This window comes from Alligator sinensis, unplaced genomic scaffold, assembly GCF_000455745.1.
Source record: "Alligator sinensis unplaced genomic scaffold, ASM45574v1 scaffold956_1, whole genome shotgun sequence".
Lineage (NCBI taxonomy): Eukaryota > Metazoa > Chordata > Crocodylia > Alligatoridae > Alligator > Alligator sinensis.
The window spans coordinates 977,935-981,849 of NW_005842496.1; the positions used below are offsets into that span (position 1 = coordinate 977,935).

The 3,915-nt window shown below is 36.3% G+C and overlaps 1 protein-coding gene across 1 annotated transcript in view; it reads right to left on the reverse strand.

The window, feature by feature from the left end:
* The window catches only part of STS (steroid sulfatase), a 172,850-nt gene extending 169,501 nt beyond the window's left edge, over window positions 1-3,349 (reverse strand). Inside the window, exon 1 of the mRNA XM_006031320.2 lies at window positions 3,140-3,349. The gene's annotated coding sequence lies outside the window, so the exon portion shown is untranslated. The remainder of the gene's footprint in view (window positions 1-3,139) is intronic.
* Window positions 3,350-3,915: the final 566 nt, after the last annotated feature.

Below are 3,915 nucleotides of genomic sequence, written 5' to 3' on the forward strand. Positions count from 1 at the left end.
TTTCCCTAGAGATGCAGCTCTGAGGATATGTGTGTGTGTGGAGCATCTGAATTCAGGCAGTTAAGCATTGTCATTGTTTTATGGAGCCATGTCTGTAATGGAGATGGTTTCATCTTTGTATGCTGTGTGTACCTCTCTTTCACCCTCAGTTGAAAAGTGATTATGGCAATAGCCCAAGAGGCTCAATGCACCTCTTTCAACCTCACTTTATGAATGGTTATGGCAATGGCTCTATTGATATTTCCATCCATACCTGGTTGCTCCATTCCTCTTCCCTGCAGCTCCTAGCTGAATGCCCAGCAAACTAGATATATAGCTCCAGGCATCTCACCGGGGACAGTGGCAGCTCCTTTGAGCCCCAGTGCTGCTCCCTCTAACACAAAGCGTGATGCCATTCAGTTGAATCTCAGAATCCATGGGACTACCCTCGCCCAACAGCCCTGTCCCCGTCTCCTCATTTCTCCTGCTCTGCGAAACCTGATGCTATAGCCTTCATTGCTGAGCATGACTGTGGGAGCCTCTCCAATGCTTCCTGGGTAAGTGTCATAATCAGTGCCAAGGAAGAGACTTCAGTGCAGATCCTCTCCTTTATTGCAGATTCTGGATGCTGTCGGGGTGGGGGGAAAGATACTTACCACCCCCTCCTTGACTTTCAGAGTTTATCAAATGTTATTAAAACAAAATGCACTGGCTTTCTATGATGGCTCTGATCAACTTACAATTAAGACTTTGCATCACAAGTGTGGTACAAAACAGCTAAGGTAAATCTAGGAATCTGGCACAGACTCGTCTGCTATGCCCAAATGGATGAGAGCTAAGTGGAGATATCTAAGTCCATTTTAACAGGTTGTGACTGCATTAATTTATCTCAATTGTGGGATTCTCCAGTGAAATGCATTTTTCAGCGTCTTTTTTCCTGGCATGCTTTATTTATACTCTTACTGTGATACAACTCTAGGGCAGCCCACAGGGCAGCATTAGACTGGATTCAAAACCAGAGGAAGAAACTGTCCTTACCTTGAAGGCTTTCCCAGTCTAATATAATATTCTATATTAGATACAATATGTGAGCACAGCGCAAAAATCTTAGTTTTAAATTAGTACACTGATGAATCCTGCTGTTATAATTCATGAGGAGCAGCCCTCGGTTATATGAATAATCCCATTGAAATCTCAGTGTAGTGGACTACCCATTACGAGTATGGATTGTAGAATTTTTCCTTAAGTGAACTTTTCATGTATTTTATTTTCCAGGCTATGTAGAAATACATTTATCTCTGACAAATGCTCAGAGACCCACAAATACAGAGAATATGGTTTTCTGATTACTATCGATTTAAAAAAAAGAAAAAAAATATTTTATAAGAACCCAGATCACCTGCAGAAGCAACTTTTACTGTATGATAACATTTTTCAAGAGGGTTTCAGCTGTGCTAAATAGGTTACAGCCACAACAACATGTTCAGACAATGAAACCTGGTCTCTTATCTAATTCTGGCACAATACATTTTAAGCATGCTTATTGGATTGTATTATAAATATTATAATCCTTATAGCTTTCCTAGATAGATCATTTGTCCAGAGATCCATTATTATTGAGATACTTTATTAGTTTAATTACTTTCTAGAAATTATTCAGGAAGAATCAGGCTGTTTGGTTTATTATCCAAATCTAAAACAATTACAATACCTTTCCAGAAATAAGAAAATAATAACGAAAACAAGACCAAACTCATAAATTCTCACCATCTTTCCTACTCCCTCCAACAAAATATCTGTAATTTTTAACTTGGATCAAAATGATCTAGCAAGCAATTGAAATCATCAACAGTATTCATTATTTTAAATACTGGTGCCATTGGTGAAAATATCATTGAATTCAATGGGGCAAGAATCTCATCCAAGGTGTTGTTTTCCATTCATCTACCTTATATATATATCTATATAATAAAAGACATATATATCTATATCCATATCCATATATATATACACACACACATATATATAATGTCAAGAAACAGTTAATGGCAATCTTGTAAAGTAGAGAGGATCTACAAAGGATATACAAACTGGAAGAATATAGCCAATATTTTACATAACTTACAAATAACATATATGCACACAGAGAAAAGGATTGATTTTTTTTTTAAATCATGTAACAATAATAAAGGAGGAATTTATTTTTATGGGTGGTTAAGGCCTTGGATCTAAGGAAACAAAAAAACCGAAAAAATTGGGGAATGCTTTCCATTAACTGGGTTTTGCCCAAATGTAACAAAATAATAATTGTTTAGAGAAAAAAATAAACCCTCAGTGCATGCACAGTAGCAACAATTGACTCACTCTTCTCCCATTGTGGAAAATAATTAATGATGAACATGCTTAACTAGGCAAAGTATTTGAAGAATATGATGGAACTATAATAGGATTAGGCAGCAGTCAGAATTAAAGTATTAAAAAAGAATGATATCTGAGACTAAATAAAAGATAGAAGAATAGTCTACCAAGTTATGAATAAGCAGCATAAACACAGGTACATTCAATTGGAATAATATATTAAAAAATAAAGCAAGCAAGCCAAGCTATGAAGTGTAAGGGATTCCTTCTAGTGCTTGTGGATTTTCTGTGCTTGTGAAAGCTGCTATTTGTGTGATTTTTTAAAAGCTGATGAAATGGAGACTGTAGGAAATCTTTAAATTCCTGAAAAGTGTATCCTCCCTTTGCATATAAAGGTTAACTTACTAGGCAGGGTCTCCCACAGCAGGACAAACATTGTTTTTTATTAGTGGATGGTTATATTTATTTCACTTCCTTCTCCTCTTGAGAATTTCTACACCAAAGTCTGATTGTAAATAAATAAACAAAAGCCAAAGCACAGCAAAACAAAAACAACCAAAAAAAGGTGGCCATTCTGAAAATAAATGTATTTTTTCCCCCTCCATTGTCTTCCACTCCTTAATATTAGCTCTCTCTTTCTGGAACTTGAACAGTTTCTAATAATGGCTCTAGGGGTCTCATTATCTTTTGGCTTGGACGGGAACACTCTCTGATGGGGTTGGAATTAAATAACTAGGGAATTTTTAACCTTTTTTCCAAATCTGCTTAAACAGGTTTTTTACAAAGAATATTATATCTTTACCTTAGCTCTGTGTTCTCAGGACAGAAGCGATGTATGTGTCTGTTCGAGAGATGGCTCCTTTTTCTAAGCCTTGAATTTATCAAGGGGAAAGTCCACATCCCAGCGCAGATCCAACATATATTTTTCAAGGCTATTACTCCAATACTGTGCAGTTTCAGACAACCTTTGTCTATTCTATAACACTGACCATTAATTGTGGACATGACAGTTCTGAGATAGCTTTGAGTGACTTCCGTGTAACTTTTATTTTATGTTGGCTTTAATCTCCTGAAGCTTAGTTGTCCATGCTGCAGTATCTGTCTCCATTTGGCTGTTTGTAAGTGTAGGAGCAATGTTAACACTAGAGTAATATGAAGATAAAGAACTTTTGATTGGTGGGAATTCATTAATGCAGATCTATTACTCATGATGTGTAATTTATTTGGCGGGTGTTATTTTTTTTACTCATTCAATACTTATTTGACTACTTTAATTAATTACTGAAGCTCCAGCTAATGTGTAAAAAAAGGCTTAGGCACCTTGAGGTATATGGAAAATGAGACTTAAATGAGTGTCACCACCATAAGGGACTTTTGCATGTCTGGCTCTTGAAAAAGGAATCCACAGCCTTAAGTACCTCGACAGTGCTTGCACAGTTGGCCAAAAGGGTTACGGACAGACAGACACACAGACAAAGACCTTTATCATATTAGAATAAATTCTAAATACATATATATTTTGGTGTTTCATTTTGGTTTTTTTATTGTAGAAAATCAGAGTTCCCTCTGCCACCTTCT